This window comes from Apteryx rowi, unplaced genomic scaffold, assembly GCF_003343035.1.
Source record: "Apteryx rowi isolate R43461 unplaced genomic scaffold, aptRow1 scaffold_708, whole genome shotgun sequence".
Lineage (NCBI taxonomy): Eukaryota > Metazoa > Chordata > Aves > Apterygiformes > Apterygidae > Apteryx > Apteryx rowi.
Genome location: NW_020450992.1, coordinates 127,610 through 150,673, shown reverse-complemented (window position 1 = coordinate 150,673; position 23,064 = coordinate 127,610).

The following is a 23,064-nucleotide window of genomic DNA, read 5'->3' as shown; positions in this document are numbered from 1 at the left end:
TAAAAGGAGCTATGGGATTTCTAGACTAGGATGATGGCTTAATTTGTGTTTTTCATGTATGATGGTCAACAAGGTTCCACATCTGCTAAAGATGTTTTGTCCCCATAATTTCTTTGCTAAATTTATTAAAGCATTTTAATGATCCAAAATCACCACTATTCTATTTCTGAAATAAACAGGGAACATTAGCTTAATGTTATTTTCATCATGAACTTAATAGCTCAATGAAATTTAGAGGCTTCTTATACCAGCTTTTTCTACAACAAAAATAAAACAACATCATTAAAGTAGAGCATAAGTAAGGCGCAGTTGGTGCCAACAGTTATGAAGCTCATACTGATATTTCTTTTTCCCATTTCCTGCTAATCTGCCAGAAAAGCTTTTGGTCTATCCATAAATAGGTCTATGATAAACCAGACATTAAATTGGAACTAATTCAGTAATTAGTGCAGTTTCATGGTCATATGTTTGCAAGGCAGTCTTGGTTAACAAAAAAGCAAAAAAGCAGCTAGCCACAGCTTGGGAAAGCATGCATTCAGTAATCTAACATGTATAAAACTATACCTTAGGAAATTCTAGAAAACATTGGCATGGTAGAATAAGCCTATTGCCCCTGGATTTACTTCATAACTTGTTAAAATAAGCGTGCTAGTAAAGCTGCCAAATGGACAGCTGTATTATGTAGTGACCACATGAAAGCCACTGGGAGTCTGGCTGCACAGGCAACTCTCTGGTTTCCATGTCTGCTGCATGGTAGGAAGAAAACAGCTCTATAGCTGACATCTGCAGCACCCATAGGCAGTGAGCTGCAGTTTCAAACTCTTGCATTTGGCGTAGCTGAAGAAGTTAAAAAAAATCTGTAATGAAGTAAACCACACATATATGATGCTCTACACATAAGGAATATTCCTTCCTGATCCCCTACTCTGAAGCTGTGAAATAGGAGATTTTATGACACATATCAAATTCTCGCTTAGTTACAGATTTCATCATTGACCATAACACTCTCCAGCTTTCCTTTAAAATCTAGGAAGAGGATCCAACCGCAACTTACACTTGTGACTGGAACTTTTGCTAAGAAAAGAGGTGGGGCTTTTATTTACATTTGTATTACACATATTGCACTGTATTCAAATGTACCCTTTATGTATAATTAAAATTCTCATCATTGTCATTGTCATATTTGTGGTCTTCAAATTAAGACTGCACTCCTGCAATACCGCTTTTTTTTTTTAATGCCATGCATATGAAAATGATATGCAATGACTTTCATATTCTCTCTCCCTCAACTGCTAAGCTTAGGCTGTTCACTGAAGCATCCAAGAAATATCTGATGGAGCTAACTGAGCCCACTGAACCCACTAATTGAGAAAGAACTTTGCATTATTCCTTTTGTTAATATTTAATTGTCGGTCTCATCAGAACATCATGTCTTTGTTATCCACCCTTGATTTGACCTTCAGACTCTGATTTTGGCAGCAATAGAAAGACAGTTTTGAGAACAAACAGCTGAAGATGAGGAACTCAGGTGTAGCTAGCACTCAATAGGCTTTGCAGAGTATAGGTGTCTGTCTACACTAAAAGAATAAATTGCAAATTGTATAGATATCACTAAGATAAACTAGCTAGTTCCTTTTAAGAGCATGACTTAGGTTATACTTTGAGTTGGCTGAAAAAAATATATAAGTTGTTTGAAATTTTGTTCTAAGTGGTTTGTTCATATTGCAATCAGTGCTGCTGCAGCTCTGAGACAAATTGTAGTCACCTCTTTGGAGTGCAGCTCTGATCTTGTCACCACTGAAGAGCACTGGTTTCTGAAGAGTTGGTCAAATCTGCTGTTCAGTCATGGGGAAGAAGGAAGCAGAGTCATGGTATCTATTTCTCTCTTTCTGAATGGAAGAGCATGAAAGTTTAAGGGTTCTTTATATGGTGCTGCTGCTTCTCCAGTGGCTAGAAAAAGCAGAACTGGAAAGAGGCATCAGAGCCTCTCCCACAAGCAGTGTCCCCCCACTGCTTCTAGTCTGGGAATAAGTGGCAAGAACAAGATTTTAAAATATGTTCAGACTGTGTGTTAAGTATCTTAAATGATTAAACCAGTAAAAGAAAGTGAAACAAAGGGAAACAAAGGGAATTTTCATTAAAACAAGGCAGCTTTGGCCTTTGGCCTTGAAAATGCAGTTTCATGATCTATTTATTTTATTTTACTTGCTTTATGATCTGCCTCCCACTAAACCCAGTAGTACTAAGAGCAGCAAGCGGGTAAATCCTATCAAACCTTGGAGACAGCTATTACCTGATCTCAGATACACAGTTGACATAGCAGCTTTTGCTACAACCACAAACCAAATGCACTTAAAGTGCAGTCTGTAAAGCAATTGGTGAGGTATATGGTTTATGCTGATGGGGGTGACAATGAAGTGAACACATACTGACTTGATTAACAGAAAGGAGGGTGCAAATGGATATCACGATACATGATCAAATGGAAGATGCACCATAGAATCATAGCAGAAGACTGGAAATGGTCTGAAGAGATTATTTTGTTCTCCCTACCTGAACCACCACTGACTGGTAAATTCAGCTATGCAAGATCATAGCCAACCAAAAACATTGTCCCCAAGAGAATGTGAAAAAAGCTAGGGATGGCTTACTCAGCAATGACCTCCCTAACAAATTTTGGAAAAAGAGTGGGAAGTAAAAGCATATGAAGATTTCAGTAATAAAAAGTTCCAGCCAAAGTAATTTTGGCATGAGAGTCATGGAAAATTTACATTGCTGACAGGAGGGAAACTGTAGTCTTTTACAAGTAATTCTGGTTAAACCTCTTTGCATATAACCTGGAGGGAGAAAAAGATTAATTATTTTGCTAGTAAAGTTAGTAAATGTGTGATAGATGTATTAGTACTAATTTTGCAGAAAAGTGGATTCTATCAAAAATTAGCAGGCACAAACATATATTTTGATCAGACAGAGGTGAAAATAGTGACAGACAAGTTATTATGGAAGGAATGGTGGCAACCCCTCAAAGTAAGAGATGGCCTGTGAGAGGATGGGGAGGTAGGGTGATGAGAGGGCATTACAAGGTCAGCTGCTGAGTGCTTTTGAAACTAGCATTGAACTCACAATTGGAACATGAATAAATACTTTGACGTCAGCTGAGTTGTTGCAAACATAAATACATACAATACCACAGTAATGAAGACCTTAAATAGCTCTCATTTCTTAATTATAGACTGATGCTATTTTTCCTCCATTTATTACTTTGTCATAGACTGACTACAGGCCTGAGCTGGTTAAGATGAGACTGTCAGGCTAGATCCTGATCAGTGGAAGAATACTACACCCAATGATGTTTAGATGCTTAAGATGACATCTGAAATTTCCATTTTTTTGTGTGTGTTATATGGAATTGCATGCTTAATTGTTGTTTCAGGGACCCTAACTGCTTTATATTCCTGTCTTCAGACCAAATCAGTAAAAGTGTCATTTCGGGGCTGAACAAAAAGGTTTGTAAATGCTTAAGCTTTCAGCCTTATTTTCAAGAGGTGGTGGAACGCTGCCAAGTGACCGATCTTTGATCTAATCTTCAGATATGTGCCCAGGAATTCTGCATTAAACTAAGCATGCTCTGTCTCCTGCAAGAAACCTGGCTTTTCTCCATCTAAAAGAAGGGTAAACAAAAGCTAAGGAAGCAACACACTAAAGTTTTTTTCAGAGAAGTTCTGTTTCCAAGCGAAACAATAACAGCAGACTAGATGTAGCGCACTCCACAAGGTGCACATATATATATATTGCACCCAAAATACCAACATCTGAAAATGTTATTGCGGTTGCAAGCTAAGAGGCTAAGAAGTGCTATAATTAAGGTTACCAGTGCAACTGTAGCTTAGCCCTTTTTCATGAGTGCATGATGATAAAATTTTAATTACATACTCCTTTTTGTACAAATGCCTTGAACCATGCAGGGCATGCAGTATCTAATCAATGTCTTCTTACCTACGTCTTTCACTATGTTTTCTCATATCCTATTTACTTCACATTAGTCAAACTGCACTGAAAACTAAATTATTAGTTTCTGTAGTGCTCATCACCACATCATCTAACTGCCTGAAAACCAGTTCCTGTATTTGCACAAAACGTGCATGAGATTTGAATTTCTGCTTTACATGGAGGCACTGAGGTAAGCATTTATCCACTGATTTTAGATGAACCAGGTAGAAACTGATATTGCAGAGTATTTAATGTTGTATTTCATCTTTTGTTCAAAGCTTAGTCTTCAAAGGCTTCAATTGCATCTGGTAAGGTTAAGCACTTCTGCAAATTCAACCCATATAAAATCAAGCATAATAGCATAATAACCTAGTCTTTGCGAATCAGTTGGTTAAAGTGACTTGACTAGCACCAGAGAGCTGCTGAATGTGGCTGAGATATGGCTAGAATCCAGCTCTTCAATTCAACATTTGACTTCCTTGAGAATGTCTTCACTCCTCCTGAAATTTCTTGCTCTTTTGTTTCAACAAACTTTTGCATGAAATAAGGCAGAAATCCCACATAGTCTCTGTCCAGTTCAAGGAAGATGTATTAATAAGTATGGAAGAGTAAACCTGAAATGGGGCTTTCCCTAACTTCTGGGTACATGCATTTCCTGCTTTTAGTACAATCTAAATGTATTTTTCTATGCTGTTTTGAATAGGAATCTGGAAAAAAAAAATCCATCATGTAGTACCCTATTGAGGCACACTGTGGTCATCAGCAAGACTGAATTCTTTAGAACTGCCCAGCAGAGCGGGCACAATAAGCAACAGCAGTGGTGCATTATTGTCCTCTGCCTGCACAAGCACTGAAAGGGCAAAGGGTTTCTGCAGGCATTTGCTGGCAGGGAAGGGCATGGTGAGACAACTGCAGTGAGTGATACACCCCAGACTCTGGAAAGGTTTGAACTCTCTGGTCTGTTTGCTCCCAGCACAGTCTCTTCTGCTTTTTCCACTCTGCCTTAATGCTCACCTTCCTCCTGTTCTTCTATCTGCTCCTTTCTGAAGCCTGTTCTCCTTTTGCAGCCATTCCCAATGTGCCTCCCCCTCCACCCTTCATTCAATCTGTCTACCTTACTGTCCGAACAGTGGAGATGGGAGTAGTGTCATCTGACCTTCTGCATATGCTGTGTGCACATCTGTACCTGAACTAGCCATCCTTTACACCCAATGGACAGAAATGTCCATTTTTAGGACAGGACTTATCTCAGTGTAGATAACTAGCTCAGACATCTACTGTGTAACTGACTCTGTGTGTCAGATCTTTGTTTTCATTTCTGTTCTCACTGTCTCAGTCCTCTGGCATGGGATCCTTCATCAGCCAGCCCTTTCCGGCTTCTTCTCTAGCCCCTTACTCAGCAGTTTCCAGATCCTGTCTCAAACTTGTGTCATTTATACGTCAAGCCTATTGTTTCTCTTCACCTTCTCCTCTTACCTTCCTGTCATACTATCTCCCACTGTCTCTTAGTCACTTTGTCCAGTCAGTCTCTCTCTCTAAGCAGATTGTCAGGGCGCAGTGGGACTGCTGCCACTGGTGAGGATGAGGCAGAAATGACAGGTGCAGTGGGGCCGGCCGGGGTAGGGCCTCCCTGCTGGGCCCATTCTGCAGCATCCAGAGGTGGCAAGTGGAGCTGGGCCACAGATGGCGACCAGGGCCCCACTGTCTCCTTGTAACTCAGACTTAGCTCTCCATCTCCCTCACAGGTCCAGCCTCCTTCTCCACTCTATACCAGTACCTCACAGGTCCAGTTCTCAGCTCCCTGTTCCTCAATCCCAGTTTTCTTGTCCCATTTTATTTCATTTGGGCCCCAGCAGTTGTAGCTCTTTTCCCCTTTGCAATTAAATTTTGCAGTTCCTAACCCTCCCCTCCCCTCACATGCTATCAGGGACAGCGTGGCAGACRCTAGAACTGCAGATGATCTCCACAGCATGTCCTGCCATAACGATGCCCCAGTCAGACAGGTCAGGGATCTAAGCTAGAGTATGCCAAAAGTCCTGTACATCCCACATACAAGGTTTCCTTCCTGTGAAAACCAGGAAATAGACTCCATTCCCTGGCACTGAATCTGTGTCATCTCAGGATGTGGCTGAGGCAGCCATTGGGACCTGGGGAACAACTCTGGGTGCTGCAGTTTGTACCTGATTTGAGGGAGTGGAGGCAGCTTTCCCGTTCTGTTCTGCTGCCTGCAGCATCTCAGAGTCGTATTTGCACAAAAAGTCCCACTTAGCACCTTGAAGCTCCAGCCTGGAGAATCTCAGTCCAGGAAAACTGATAAGAGATTTTAGTCTTCAAGTCTCTGGAAAATACAGGAAAACTGGGTTTTTTGTTTGTTTGTTTGTTTGTTTTTGTTTTTGTTTTTGTTTTAAATAGATAACCTGGCACATTTTGGAGAACTGTCATAACAATAGTAAACATATAGACCATTTCTGTTCTCTTTGTGATCCAGCTCCAGCACAGTGGAGGCATCCAGTCTTTTCAAGGTGCATAATAAAATTTTCCTTAACCTCATTCTCAGAACAACTGAATTTCTGTTGCTTAAGACTTTCCAAAAGAGAAAGAAATGAAGCATGGGCCAGACAATGGCATGGAAAATTTAAGTCCAAATAGTTAAAGTCAGGCAAAGTTAGAAAGAGTTGAATGAAGAGTACCAACAAAAGTGTCAGTAAAAAAGATTAAAAGGAACTACCAAACACACTTTAACAAGCTTTGTGAACAGAGTGCTGTTAGTGTATTTTTCTGTTACTATTATTGGTGGTGTTATTAACATTAGGTATAGTATGTGTGGTTATTTAAACACTGTGTTATGTATGAAAAGTCTGTTGTCTTCCCTAGGTAACTCAGATAACTTCAGCATAACACACTGTATCAGACTAGTGGTGGGCATAGCATTTTTAAAGCTTTTAGAATTGCTGTGCTCCTTTGTAGGTCAGCTTCTCTATTATCCTGTCCCTTGTCTAATCTAATAGACTTCTGTAAGGTGAATGGAAAGTGCTGCCATTCCCATTTAACAGCATCATAAACCCTCTTTGTGTCTACCCTGAAAAACTATAAATAATGAAAATATGTGCTGAGCATGGGAAAATCATGCCTTCCATCTGCATCAGGGCCTCGCCTTAACTAAAGCAGGATGATGCTGACGTTACAAGTTTGAGAGGGTTGGATCAGAGGTATTTTGGCTTGGTGGCAAAACATATCAAGATGTTCAGTAGGAATATCCAAACTGGATGAAGTTCTTCTTGAGTGGAAAAGCTGCCCCTTCTCAGCTAAGTGGCATAGATGAGATCCTGAGCTAGTACAAAACAGATTGTCTTCCCTGCAGTCAGTATAGTTGCATCATTTTCCGCCTGCTGAAAAAGCTTACCCATCAGATGAAAAGCATCACCTCAGATATATTGAAATTTATTATCAGTTAAGGATTCTGCTCAGTAGTTTTAAAGAATTATACTGTGACAAAACCAAGATAAAAAAGTGATTTTGCATATGCTTTCTTTTCAGCACGCAAAACTGTATGGAGTTGAAAATTATCATAAAACTATTTTCAAACTTTTAATTGTAATGTTATTGAAAGTTTTAATAAGTATTCAAATTGAAGTGAACACTAAACTATTAACTAAAGTATTCTTACTTTTAACAAACGACCTTTTAAAAATTAAAGCAATATTAAGTTACAAAAGAGGTCAAAGAGACATTTCCTGTTTTCATGCCCATTCAGCTTCAACAGAGAAGTGTGCATTTTAATTACATTTCAGATTCAAACTAGAAGTATGATTTTTAGACCTGTAAGTGAAAATGGATTTATTTTTAGATATATCAAAAAATCATTTGAAAGTAAGAGGAAAAAGAATAATGATGTTGCATCTTGTACAGCTGTTTTACTACAAAATAATAAAAATGCAAAAAAATTATTCATGAACATTGTCAGTAGGCAATGTATTGTTTCTGAGATCCTTAGTGTCCTAATATAACCCTCTGGAACTGTGTTACTTTTATGCTGTTGTGCTGGGATTCTATCACACATTGGAGAGCTCCACAGAATGTAAATGCAATGTCAAAGATTACAGAAAACCACAGGGGAAATTAAGAGCTGTTTCTTATATTGTGTTATAGGCCTTAAGCTATTTTGTTCTGGGCATCTTGTCATTATTGTTTTGTATTTAAGCCTTTGGTGGTGGTGAGAGATACATTGTGAAGGTAAGAAGCACTTTTGTAGAATCCCAAAGGGACTATGTTTGAAAGATTGTCTTCCTTTTTTGAGATAGTTTTCCTGGGGATCTGCAGAATTACACAGATATAATTATGGAGATATTCTTGGCTTTTCATGTTTGTGTGTAACTACATCACATTATGAGGATGAATCAAACTCAGTTAAAGTCAGTAGGAAAATTTCTAGTAATTTTAGTAAGCATAGGTTGTGGTCCATGCACACCTCTATGTGAACACATCGTCAGTACAGCTGAAAGCCTGGTGGAGTCATCCTGTCTGTGGCAAAATTATGGCATGGAAGATTGCTTCGCAAATACTAGACTAATATATAGATTTTACACATTTCAATGGACTTGCATTTCCTATTTCCTGTGGAACTGTGAATGAGAGCCATTTTACTTGCTTCTAGTGAAAATGGGAAAAATATAGGGGGCTATTATTTTTCCTCTCCTTTAACCATTTAAAAAAGAAAAGTTCAGTTTCAAGGTCTCTATCATCTAGGCTGTTATGAATGACAGCTAGGGGACATGTGACCTGCATGTTTTTACTATACTGAATTTACTATTCATATTTTCCAGTTCAGGTAGCTGATGATCTTTCTGACCATAAGTTTTGACCAAACTTAGCATTCTGAATGTGCTGAATACATTCACAATTACTTTTACATAACCAAAGAGTAGCAACAGCTAATGTCTATCGGTGTGTGAAGGAGGTCTAAATGTATCCTAGGAATTCCATCTGATTTCACAAAATTACTATGTTACTGAGTTTATCGAGGTTCCTGTAGTCAGCTGTCTATTGCCAGACCTGTGCCATGTCACTTCAGACTAAGGCAATGGAAGGCTGTAAATCTTCATTCAGGTGGCAACATGTGGACACAAAAGGACGGCAGTGCTGAGGCAACAGCAAGTGAGGCTGAAGGCATTTGGCAGAGAGGAAAGATCCTGGTCTAAATGATACCAAAATGATAAAATGATAAGGAAACAGAAATGGAAAATGCATGCTAGTGCTGTACTGTTTTGTCTCATTTTCTTTGCTGCTTCTTGTACCTAACGAGAAATTATTGATGTTTTAGACTATTATGCAAAGGTTGTGTGTGTATTTGCCTACAGTATCAAGAATCTCTGAAGACTGAACTGTAAGACCCAAATGCCTAAAGTGGAAAAGATTATATTACTAGAGAATCTGTGAATCAACAACATTTATAGGACAAAGACAATGCATGATCCCGTTTTCTTGAGTAATAGACACGGTGCATAGGTCCACGAAAGGTACTATAGAAACCAAGGTAAGAAAGTGTTGATGTTACCTACTGAAACCAAGGGAATCTTATGGACATAAAGGTCAAGTGTCCAGGGGCTCAAACACATAACTGCGTAAGCGTCTGCCTTGGGAGCTTTATTGCAGTTGAGCCAGCAGGCTTTGTCCTGAATTCACTTTTCATCACCTTTATATCAGTGCATTACATAAGATGTAGGATCATTACAAAAGCTTCGGTTAGCAGTGTCACATGCCCTGAAGACTGTCTCACAGAGATACTCAGAAGGGTGACAGTTCTCCAGCAGTACACATTTCCTCTTCAACTGGTGAGGCCAGCATGATCTACAACTGACACATGTGAAAAAAGACCTTCACAGATTAGCAGAAACAATATTTTCCATGTGATGACCTTTCAATTTAGGAATGTACTCTTTCCAAAAAAACCCTCTGGTTTGGTAGTTTTCAGGACACATAGCAAACTAATATGCCCAGCCTGATTTCTGTCAGTGAATAGCCATGATGAGACAGCGGAGAAGCAGTAGTATTTTGTCACCTTTCAAATGTTGTTCTGTGTGCTGCACAACTGTGTGTCAACTGTAGTTCAGTATCTGCTTTAGTGGTGGGTATTTCCTCCCTTCTGAATCTGGCTTGTGAAGGAAGTTGGCCTCTGAAACCACTTAGAGAAGAATTAGTTTGTAAATCTGCTTTCCAATGCTTTTTGATTGTTCTTGATAGGTGCTGTTGATGTAAATCACTGTTATTATTAGCAGTGACTCACTGATCCATTGGTTATTGATCTATTAGAGCTTTTTCATTGACAAGAATAATGAATGTGCTGCAACCTGCATTCCAAAACCTCCATTAAAGTTGTAATGAAATATATATTGTTTTGCAGGGAAATCAAGATGCATGAAATGAATGCACTATGGGTTTGGGTTTTAATTCCCTATGTTTTTAACTCCCGTGCTTAGATGTTGTCTGTTTCTTAATGTTGGTTATTTTTATAGCCAATGCAAAAAAAGAGGCAAATCCAAAGGGCAATTCAATTTCTTCCATTGACTGTGGAGGGACTGTACATGACTAACTTGGATGTAACAATTAACTTATAGATCTGCAAAATTAGGTAGGATGAATCTAAATACTTGGCTTAGAAAAGGTCAGTTCCCAAGCCATCTTTTCTTATAAGCTGATTAAAAACTGAAATGAATTAAAAATCAAACCTTCACTAATAGGGAAAAGAGCCTTAGTAACCAAAATATTAGCTCAGGAGAAACTTTTAAACATAGCTGTATTACCACCAGTAAAAACAGAAGAGGCTTATAACAGGACTGCTGATACAAAGCAATCTTAATGAACTAGTGAGACCAGCTGAAATTAAGCTGTACTGAAGCTGCAACCAGTACAGGGAACCTTCTGAAAAGGTCACAGGTTTCGGTAGGTGAGGCTGGCCCTGCTCAGGAGCTTAACCCTTGGGGGAGCATGCAGAGTGAGTCGGATGGTCCTCTGTTAAAAGTCTGCCCAGTCATTAAACACAAGTAATACAAAGGCAAACTAGGAAGCAGGTGTTAATGCTCTTAGAATTTGTTAGGAAAAGTGACCAGACAAGCACAGCTTATTTGGAATTTCTATCTTTTGCTGCAAATATGCTTTAATAATAGGGTAATTTGTTTCTTCCACTGAATTTGCCAGTTGATGGTAAAAACAGTTCTGCAAAAGTCATCCAGGCAAAATAACAAATGGGAACAATTAGTCTTCCTGAGTAGATCTTCTAAATGAAGATTCCCTGCAAAAAGGCTGAAAATGCTTACTTTAGCTAATGTTCTTTTCTTGCTTGTTTTCTGTGTTTAGAGCTTACATGGTTTTGCACCACTGCAGCTGCTAAATTTTGTATTTATATTACATCTCTCTCTCTCTCTCTCTCTCTCTCCCCCTATATATAGATATAGATAGAATGATTGATAGATTGAATTGTTTCTGAAAGCAAAAGTTTTGTTAAGAAAAATGAGTATGGCTATTGCTTTTATATCAGGCATTTGCAGGTATATATGCATACAGAAAGATTATATCTAAATATATCTGTTCACTTGCACACATAACTCTCTTTTACTCATGGTTGGTGTGTTAGTCTATGAGACTCTGTCTTTCCATGTACTGCCATGACAGTAGGTACCTTCAAGTAAGTTAGAATTTGCCCAATCTGACTTGTAGTATCTAGAATAGGGCATCTGGGAAAGATAGGCAAGGAGTTGATAGTACTGAGCTTTTGACTTTAAAATATGCTTTCTTTATTATAAATTAGCAATACTAACAGACCTACATTATTTCACACTAGTTCTCAAATCACCCATTGTGCTGGTGAGCCTTACCCAGATAGCTTTGAAAATGTAATCCTTAGAATAGAAGGCACATGCCTAATACATTTAATTCTGGAAGACTCGTAAGTTAGGAATCTCAAAAGGGGCCCTACATTAGTTTTATGTCCAAACTACACAGAACTTCAACCTAAGCTGAGCACCCAATTCCATTAAGTTTTTTCAAATGTCAGTATCAACATATAGGTTTTTTTAACTGTGAGATAGTTGCTTTAATAGATGATAAGGTTGCCTATAGTGGAATTAACCTGACCCAGTTACTGTAAATATCTACAACATGTGAAACCAACTAATACTTAGAAACACTTTTCTCTCTCCCCAAAGGGGGCCTAAGAATACTAGCTCTAATGGAGATGGTAACATTATAAGTAAGATGAACACCACCCTGCTGTCAAAATTTAGTTTTTTAATATTTATTTAATTTCTCAAAGTTGATTTTGCTGAACATACTAACATGATAAATGCTGTTGAACTTTGTTGGGCCAGGACTTTGAACCTTGCAGGACTGAGCAGTCCATGCTGGTTTAATCTTCTAACCATTGAACCACGGAGCCGTAGTCCCAGGGAAGAGCAAACAGTCATCTTCACTAAAACCTGCTAGGGGACAGAGGACTGGAGCATCTCTGCAGCCATAGATTTCTTGGCCTCTTTACTTACACTGCAAATGGAAGTGTTTATTGCTGTAAGCCATTTGGAAATGCCACTAGTCCCTTAGGCCCTAACCGCCAAACTAATGTCAGAGGATAAGAATTTCAGTGACTTTTGAGGCTGCCTGACTTGAACTTGTTCTATATAGATGAAAAATCCCACTATTAATCCTCTGAGAAGCTTATTTATAAGGAGGTATTTAAAATCACAGTGGGAATAAAAATCTGTGTCATGGTTTGTGTGGATAGATAGGGAAATGTGTTTACAGAAGGTGCTACATTTTACAGAGTAGATAGTGAGGTCCCATTGTTAGGCGGTAACATAACGTAGTAGGTCATCTTGTGCAGTGCACAAAGCAATCTTGCTCTGAGCCGGAGCTTCTGCATTTGGGTAGGAGGAACAGAGAAACTCTACCTGAATTCTTTGTTGTGCAGAGCACAAAGGCTGCTCCTCAGGATTATCAAAGTAAGTAAAATGCTTTCCTGCACAATTCCCTTCCAATTTACACAGCTCCTAGAACACCCCCTCTCTAAGAATTGTATACATGCCAACTGTGAGAGACAGTCTGAGCAAAACTGACTTTTTTGACTTTTCTTAAGTTGTCTGTTCATTTTGCAGTAGATATCATCGCCTGGAAAAGACTTTATAGGTACAAAGAATCGTAATTCCTTCTTCAGAAAGCTAAAAATACTGAAGAAGAAAATTATTTTTTTGGCAAGGGAGTAGGGAGGGATGATACAGACAGAGCACAAAGCAAACAAGTCAAAGTGATGTCAGATATGGGTCTTTAAAACGTGTATTTTCTTTAGTTATGTTTGTTTTATTATGTAATTTGCTGTTCATGATTTTGGCACAGTTATTGTAAATGTTTGTATACTTAGTTCATGGTCCTTTGATTACTGGTTGGTTTGTATTTTTCCCAAGCATTGATTTCAGCTAAGAATGCATTCCTCTCCCTTCCTCCCATTCTCTCCCTTCATTTCTCCTAGTGCATTAGGATTATTTGTGACTTGCTGGATAATTTCAGAGAGGGTTTGTGATTTTAAAGATGGTTCCTAGGCCCAGTTGCATCAGTCTTGCAGCGTGGAGCTTTTGCTATTAAATAGGATTGCCTTTAAGAGGTACTGACTTTCCATCAGTTGCAGAGGCATCCTGCAACTAAAATCCAGCATTTTTGAGAACAAAGGGAAAGGTGTTCTTGGCCCCCCACCAAGGTCTCTAGTTCATAAAATGTTAGATTTTAATATTCAGCATCCAAAGCTATCTTCTGTGAGAGAGGGATGATAACACTCAGTTATTTACATATGAGTTGCAGTGATCAAAGGTACACTAAACAATATTTATTCATAGGTGGGGGTTAAAATACGCTTATTGTGGTTACATTTCTCTTTGAACATAGCTAGCTAGCATGATACTGATGTGGGCCCCTTTTGATCAATGTCTTCAACAACTACATACCAGGGCTTCTGCTTGGTTGTTTTTATATGGCTTCCTTTAGAAAACTGATTCACTTGCTGAATTATATTTTTCGTGCTTGGTGATTACATTCATGGCTTTCAGTACCTTAGTAACACAGTAAAAACTCAAATGAATAAAAATCAAACAGTTACTGCTAGTTTATTTTGAAGTAGTGCCTCTCACTGGCCCAGTGATACTGGCTCGGCCCACCTAATCCTAAATCCTTGTTCTTTGTGTATGTTTTTCTCTAAATGTAGTCTGAGTTTGGTTTATGACAAGCACTATTATGTGGCAATTTGATATAAATCTTGCCATGTGTGAAATTTGAATTCTGTAGATGATGACAGAAGATTTGAAACATATCACAGGGAAAACGCCAATTTTTTTTTTCTTCAAATGAATATAATGTTTATAAAAGACACTGAGTTGATAGCATGGAAGATTGGAGTTTGTTTATCTATTGGACTTGCCTAGCACAACAATGATAGCAAATTCCTCCTTGTTTTTCTTCTTATGTACTTGATGCTGAGGTAAAGTACCTACTCCTAATGAAGCATCTCATTAGTCATGGCCTTTTTAATGTTATTGCCAGAAATGGTACTGGTGTTTTCCTAGTGTGGACATATGACCATAGTGAAAAGTACACAGACCAAAAATACATTTTCCAAAATAAATGGAAACCAGTTGGGCTGCATTAGGTTATATCTGCATTAGTGATTTAGGCAAAGAGGATTCTGCATATCACAAGCATTTTTGTTACCTACCAGGCAAATTAACTTTCCCTAGAGCTAAGCCTAGGAAATTTTACTAAAGTAAAGCAGCAAATAAGTCAAAGGAATCAAAGTAAAACTACAGTGGAAAATTCACCCTCAATCAAGTATCTCTGGAACAATGCAGACATCAAAGCTCCCATATTCAGCCTGAACTTTAAGAAAAAGTTAAATACCTGCTCAGTTTCAGGTGTATACTTGACTCCATCCCTGTTCACCAAAACACCTACAAATTGCTTAAATCCCATTACAATCAATGAGACTATTCACATACTTAAAGTTAGGTGCAAAATGTAGTACCTTAGTGGACTGTGGCCTTTGAGAGGAACATATCACGTAATGATCTGGGTTTGCAACAATCTTTAAATTTTAAACCATCTGCATGAAAGAGAGGAGGAAATGTAAAGTTTGTGTTGTGAATTTGTCTAACAGCTTGAAGGTCACATCAAGGAAAAAATTACCACCTGCTCAGTGATCTAGATGATTTGATTGCTTTTATTATTGGGGAGACACTGGGGTGTTAAGTGAAGAAAAACACTGCTGGAGGCAAGAGGGAGAAGATCTTGGCTGTGGGAAAGGAGAAGTAAACTTTTAAATTGTACTAGTAATGATTTCCAAGGAAGAAGTGGCCAAAGAGTAGTTCAGAGTAGTACAGTGAGCTTGTTTAGTAAGGTTACAATTCAAACTTCACAACATTATCACTACTAGTATCGATCAGTTATCAAGTCTAGAGACCCTGTGGCCATCTATAATAAGGCAGTCTGAAGTCATTGTCTCGCAAGTGCTTTTCTATTCATTTTCCAAACCTTATAAATTCTGTATTACTCTTTACAGAAAATCACATGGGCCACATCTAAAGTGTCCATATGATGTTTTCAACCCATTCCCATCTTCTCACACGCATATGCACAACTTCACAGCAGCTGTAGTTTCACAATCTCTTGTTTCTCAAAAGAAGGTAGAGGAGATATATATGTGTGCATATATATACATATATACACACATATAAACAAATATATATGTATACATAGTCATATATTCATGTGTATACACACACACACACACGCACTCCTATGTATATGTATCGTCCTTATCGCTGGCAAGATGTAAGTTGGACAGGAGGCCCAGTTGCTGTCATTGGCTGAGCAACAGCTCCCCTGATGGAGAGCTATTGTATTGTCTTCACTGCAGTAAAACCAGCATAGACAGCTCTGTATAACACAGTCTGCATTTCTATTGTGCCACAGTGAACCTTTTGGAGAGGGTGCCTTGAGGGAGCATGACAAAATATGTTCTCTAACTTCGAGAAGCTCATAAACACAGACTGATCCACAAAGATCCACAGCTGCATCTTTCCTGCGTTGAGAGCAGAGACCCGATCCTGCCTGGGGAACGCTGACACAGGAAGCAAGCACAGTGCCACAAAATACAGCAGGTTTAACTCTGTCATGTTTAACAGTTGACTGCCTCTAGAATGGATACTTCCGTTAGTTTTGATCTAAATGAACAGAGTGACAGCAGGTACCTATATTATCTAGATCCTTTTAGCATTGGCTTTTCTTAATCTGGATTTTTGTTTTGTTTTCGCACAGTTAATTTGGATCAAATATTTATTAGAGTTAACTGAGAGCAATCATTTTGAGATGTTTATATGGATATTTGCTTTCATTTAATTCTCTGCAATCAAAAAACACAAAAGTTGTGGGTATAAAATCTTCCTCTGAGAAGTGGATTAAGTTAGTTTTCCCCTCTTTATTATCTACCCTCCTATGTTTATTGCTTAGAAATGATGTGCCTAATATTGTTTATTAATTTAATAGATTCTATTTTGGTGATATTTAAATCTTTTTATGTGATGAAGACACCAAGTGTAAACACCATCTGATGACATTTTATTGGCTGTTCATAACAATTTTACTATAAAGAGTAATTGCTAGAATTTGGGACACAATTTTCACATGTTCAACTGACAGAAGGACTTCAGTCCTATATTTAAAGGAATTTAAGCAATTAGGAAGCAGGTTTACAAAAGTACTTTGGTATTCAATTCCTATTTAAGCACCAACTCTCAACTTCAAGCTGATAAGAAAATGACACATAGAGAGAAACTGCATGATGTTAGTGACTCCAGCCCATTCTGCTAAGTGCTGGATCAGAGATGGGTTGTACCTGGGTGTCTTAGAGCATTGATTGCAGAGCAAGATTGCATCTGTTGTTAAAGACTATAAAGATTTACCCAACAAAACTGTATTTTTAGGTGTGGAAAACTGACTCCCTATTCCCCTTTCAAAACAAATAAAGCAGGCAATGGCAACGTAAACCCTGGCTTTTACATTACAGCCTGGAGACAGAAGCATTTGCCAAAGAGGCAGGAGACATTTTCCTGACTGTGAGATTATCAACATAAGTGGTCTGATTTCCTGAGGCAGCACCTTACTACCTAGGCTAGAGAAGTCAGGTATTCTACATTTGCCATTATCGGGAGGTTTCTGGACCCTGATGATTAACAAGCTGGGGGGAACAGGCCTCCCTAGTCCAGAGATAAGAATAGTGACTTCAGGTGAGTCTAGTTTCTTCTGCCTGTTCACAGGACTGCTAGTCTGTTAATGAGTTGCTGATAAAGCACATGAGAGTTTTGTAAAGAAGAACTGGCCCCTGCCCCCTTCCCCCCTTTTTTCTTTCTTCCTTTTCCTCATGGTGTCTTGACTCTTAAATTCCGTTCTGCACAATGGCCCAAATTCAGAGCTGTCTGCTTCTGTGAACTTATCTGTGGCCTAAGTACCAGGAATGATACTCCTCTTTAGGATTGCAGTCAATAAAATGAAGGTATGCCTTAAAACTCTTTTATTATTATTATTATTATTATTTGTTATGAGTAAAATTCAGATAGGTCTAAGGATCCTGGAATGCTAACTGAGCTGACTTGAATTTTGCCCTGCAATTGTAGTGAATGGTTCACACAAATCTGTTGGACGATTACTCAGTTCAGTCAATGTTCTTCCCTTTTCATTTGCAGTCTTCATGTTTCTGTTTCACAGGTGGTTTAACTGAATGACATTTTACCTTTGTTTGTTTTTGCGCACAGTTGTGAAAGTTAGTGGGAGTGAGTATTCATATTGCAGTTCACTATGCAACGCAACTTTCCTTGTATATATTGATATTAAAAAGGGACTTGCTGTTTTTTCAGAACAGCATTAATTAAATCTAGTAAAATGAGTCAGTATGCTTAAAATAGCAGTTTTGCATTCTGAAGGCATTCTCCTTAGAAAAATTTGTCAGAACATGTTCATGAAAACTTTTGGTGCTAAAGCAAATTTCAGATGTGACAACATTTTCTACCCAAAATGACAACATTTCGTGGAGGGAGGAAAAAAAAAAATCTTTGGTTTTCAGCCAGAATTCTTTAGCTTCTAAAATCATTTGTGATGAACAGTAACGAGCAGAGTTGTGTGTTCTCAGCTGCATGTTATGTCCCTCCAGTACAAGGTACTTGGATGGAAGCCTCCCACGGGAAGGAGGAAGGACAGAGCCTAGGTGGGGAGAGAAGACTTCTGGGACTGCTGTGAGGAATTGAGGGGTGAGCCACTGGGACACTTAAGGAAGCAGACAGCTAGGCCTTAGGAGCAGGGGAGAGTGATGTTCTCTAGTCACTCAGTGTAGAGTTTGCTGTAGCTTGGCCACTGCATTGGCTGAAAGCAAGCCTGAAAATGAAGATCTACCCTGCAGGGACACAGCTAGCAAGGGGGAGAGCTGTTTATAAGCCTTTCTATATTTCAGTTCTCTCTAGACAGATCCAGCTGAAAGTTCTGGCTGACAGGAGGTCCCATTGCACAGCATTTAGCTATATACAACTTAAAAAAGAAGAAAAAAAAAGCAAAACAAAACAATGAGAGTGGAAAAGTGCTTAGCATCAGATGCTGTTGGTAGTGGTTCTCTTTACAAACTTTCACTAGTTAAGCAAATCATCCCTATTTGTTGGCAATTCATGTCCCTATAGCTACAGCAGCTGTGTAGTACACGGAGGTAAACTGCACTAGTAGAACCACCGCCTGTTAATACACATGCGTTACCAAGCCCCACAATATCAGTATTGGTTGTTCTAGTGCTGAAGTCTAAACTGCTAACAGGGATGAAATAGTCTGTTGCGCTACAGATATCATGGATGATCCTTTGTAATCTATAAATAACTGGATTGGAAACTAGTTTTTTTTTTTTTAAAGAGGAAAATAAACACTCAGATCATAATTCATTTTGACACCAGACCTAAAACAGATGTGGGTTCTGCTGTCTGTAAACATACCGTGAATACCCTTTTTAAAAGCACAGGCAGCATGAGCTCAGGTGTTCAAAATTCTTTTTAGTCATTGGAGACTAATCATCAGGCAGCAAATTAAACATCAGAATTAACACAGAAATGCCATCAGTGCTGGGTACCAGGATTTTAATCTAGCTTTTCCTCAACAAAAGGTAAAGGTGATTTTTGTTCTACAGCTTTAGAAATCTCTTGTTTACTTGCTTAGTTTCTGTACCACATTTTAAAATTTAGTAGGACACAAAGTACTCAAGCCTTCTGGCAAGCTGAATAGCTAGTGATAATGGTGTCAGTACAGCCATGCTGTGAATGATGTGATGAGTGAGTAAATTCCCATGTTTCTTCACAGAAAAGAAACATTTTATGCTTTACACTACAGCCACAGAGAAGAGAGGGCTAATGCCTGGAATAATTTTCCTTACGTGGTTATTTTGCTTCAGCCACAGTAGAAACAATACTTTTATAATAGAATTTGACTTTTTTAGCTTAATAGTTTTTGACTGCTCCATGTTCCAGAGGAGAAACTGGGTGGTGGTAACGTAGTGTTTCTCATGCTTTGGTTGCAATTAGTAATGCTGTTCCTCAGTGATGTATAGTTTACTTGCTTTTTGTGTTGTAGCTATTTGAAATGCATATTGTGTGGGGTGTTGCTGTTAATGTAAGTGGCCAAGCACAACATTTTAATTCACAGTGGTACAGCTGTGTCTTTTCTAAACTGGGCCTATAGCCTGTTAGAAGAAATGCTAAAAATATATTGCTTTTTAATTCCAGGAGAAGTTATGTTGGGGCTTGCTAGTAGGAAGACTTCCCTGTGTTCTTCCATGTCTGTGTTTTGTTTCCCCAGCTCCCAGCTCCACCTGGCTGGGATGTGTGTGGTGTGTTTTTTTGCTTGTTTGTTTCTTTTTTTTAAGAAAGCCCCAAACAACCCCCCACCCCCCAAGCTGTAGAAGCAAAATTGCCACAAATGCTTTAATAATGTTGGGAAAGAGGAATCTGTGCTCTGCTGAGGGTTAGAGCTCCTTCCTTCTTCCTGAACATGACAGAGGACTTTCTGCATCAGCATGTTTCCTCTACAGATTACAAATAGCTTTAAAAATATGCTCCCTTTCCCAGTAGGAGCACAGAGCCTTTTGTTTTCTGCTTCCCTTTTCCCCTCTCCAGAGATTTGCCTGGACAGCAGGATACTGGCCCGTCTTTGTACTGTGAGGCTCCTGGCCCCCCAAAGGAGAAATAAGTGCTTTTCCCTGAGATCCAGTATTCCCCAGATGATCTTTTTCTCTCCCCACCTTAGCCCTGAGAATATCCCTCCAGTCGAACAAATAGTTCTGGTATTTGAACAAGATAGCCTTGATTTCATCTTTATCCCATTTCCCCCCCCTTCCCCTCCCCCCTTAATAATCCAGTATGACTATGAAATTGGCTTGCTGCCCTGTAGATACTCTGCATCTAATCAGAACAGTGATTAGGTATGTGCACACTACAATACCATTCACACTGTTGAATGTCATACATTATAACTGGCACACTGCTGTGCCTCTGCCTTTTTAGAATTCAAACAATTTAAATGTTTACTTGACTGTGGGGGTAGCATCATAACTCCATATCTTAGCATCCACAGCTTCCAAATTTGTTACCATCAATGGATAAGTTGGATAAATTAATCCCTGTTGAGTAAGATGATGACCTGTTGCTGTCTTCACTGATGTGTAGGTTTGTGGCTGCCTAAATGCTCATTACTTCATTTTCTTCTTACACAGACAGTGTAGGTGCAAGAGAAGAAGGGGCTGCTTTTTTTGCAAAGCACTTTTTGTTCAGACCTTTGGCTTCAGGCAAAGTTAAAATTCCAAACTGTCTGCTACCCCATGCTTTTTTTTTTTTTTTTTTTTTTTTTGAACAACAGTTGATCTCATCCCCATTGTTTTTCTGAGGGCCTAGTTTCTGTTTGGCTGATAAAGGCCAGACATGATTTTGTATATCAACTGCAAGATTTAGAGTTTGAATCCACTCAATTTTGTAGGCATATAGGTTCCATAATAGCTTTAGTTTTCTCTTCCTTTGGGGATGTCTTCTCTTGCTGTGGAAAGGGAGAGAGAAGAGGTGTTGTACCTTTCTCCTCCCCAAATGCTGTCTGTGCGGTGGATACAGAACGTAGATACTGCCAACTGCTAACTCCAGAATCATTTCAACCCCTCAGCATACCTTGAGAATCACAGTGAAGATTAAATCATGATTTCTGCCTCACCAGATAGCACAGCACCATTCTCTCTGACTGGTGTTTAATATGACAACTGATGCAGAGCTCTTCCAGCTGCTCCCATGTCTATGGAGACCTTCACAGCCAAGACTGTAGCTTTGAAGTAAACACTTGTTGGATAGTACTTGAGTTTTGTTTTCAATGCATTTTCACCATTACAGTTCTCATCTTTGACCTACATTTCCTTGGTATACCTTTCTTGCAGAAAAGGCCATGTGATGGTTCATGTGTAGGATTTTTTTTTTTCTCCTTCAGAACAGAAAATTATCTGAACACTCTACAGATACTAATGTATATGACTGGGCAACACAGGAAAAATGTCTGGGGACCAGAAGAGACTGTATTTTTAGCTTTCAGTGACTGCTTCTTTTATAAAGGAGACATGACTTGTTGCAGGTTTCTGCCAGTAAGATGGAAAAAATTGAGTCGTGAGGCCCTGGCAGTGGAGAGCCTGTGGTGAATGGAAGGCCCATTAGAATGTAGCCTCTGCAAGTGTCATGAATGATATTGAAATAATAAATCATTAATGTAATTTTCAAGGCATCTAGGGTTAATTCCTTGTTCCATTATTTCCTTTTCATGTAATTGGAATGACTCATTCATATGATCTGAGCATCTCTACCTCATCTGTAAGAAGGATGTAATAGTACTTCTTTCATCTATTTTAGACCCTAATCTTTTCAGGATAGGGGCTGTTCCTCGCTCTGTATTTGTGCTGAGTCCTGATTTTCACATGGACCTTGAATATTTCACAGAAGTAGTATCTAATAATTCTTACTCCACTGTGGAGGAGAAGGTGTCAAATGGGGCTCAAAAATATGAGCAGTTGTCTAGTAACAGAGCGTGCATGAAGTACCCAAGATGTGTGCTTGTTTGGCACCTGTGACAAAAAACCACTGCCTACTGATTGCGGCTGCATGTCTCTTTGGAGCATGACTTCTCCTAGTATCAGAAGGAGAATAGACACGCAGTTGTCCTGTCATGGTAAGACTGAAGAGTGCTCCAACATCCTTGTAATATACTTCCTGGTATAACTCTCTGGTTCCCTTTGCAGCTCACATGCTGACATGCCATTTCCCCCCCCCCCCCCCCCCAAATGATATAAAAAATAATCTATCAGACTAGCAACTATCAACCCACATAGATAAATTTTCATTGTCTTTCACTCTAATGTCCATCTGCTTATATTTAGGGGTCAATATTCCTGATGCATATCAAACTCCCATAAAACTCAAGTTGACTTTAGTCTTTGCCAGCCTCAGAAATTTCAGATATGGCCCTAAATTTGCACTTCTGTCAGCTGAGATATTTCCATGCATCTGTCTACTCTTGCAGGACTGTGGCAGTATTGAAACTGGGTGGTATGCAAAAGTGGTGATTTTCTTTGGGCTGTGCAAAATTAACACATTTAGATGTGACTTGAGAAACCATCAAAGATGTGTTATAAGAAACTGCAAGATATGACACAGATAACTTTTAGAGTGCATGCATTCTGAATTGCAGGTATACAAAGCTATCTATAATGGAACCATTCTAACAAATTTATTGTAAAGAGAGCTTGCAAAATCATTTCCACAGATGAGTTGGCAATTATAGCAAGATAAAACATTATGGTGCTGTGAATCCTTGTCTTAGAAGCTAGGTGGAATCTAAATCTAAATTTGTCCCTGCAGACATTCAGTTAGGAAGATGTGCTGTGACAATGGTTGAGTTTCAGCCATTGCTTCTTATGCTGTCTTGCATATCTAAAAGGTG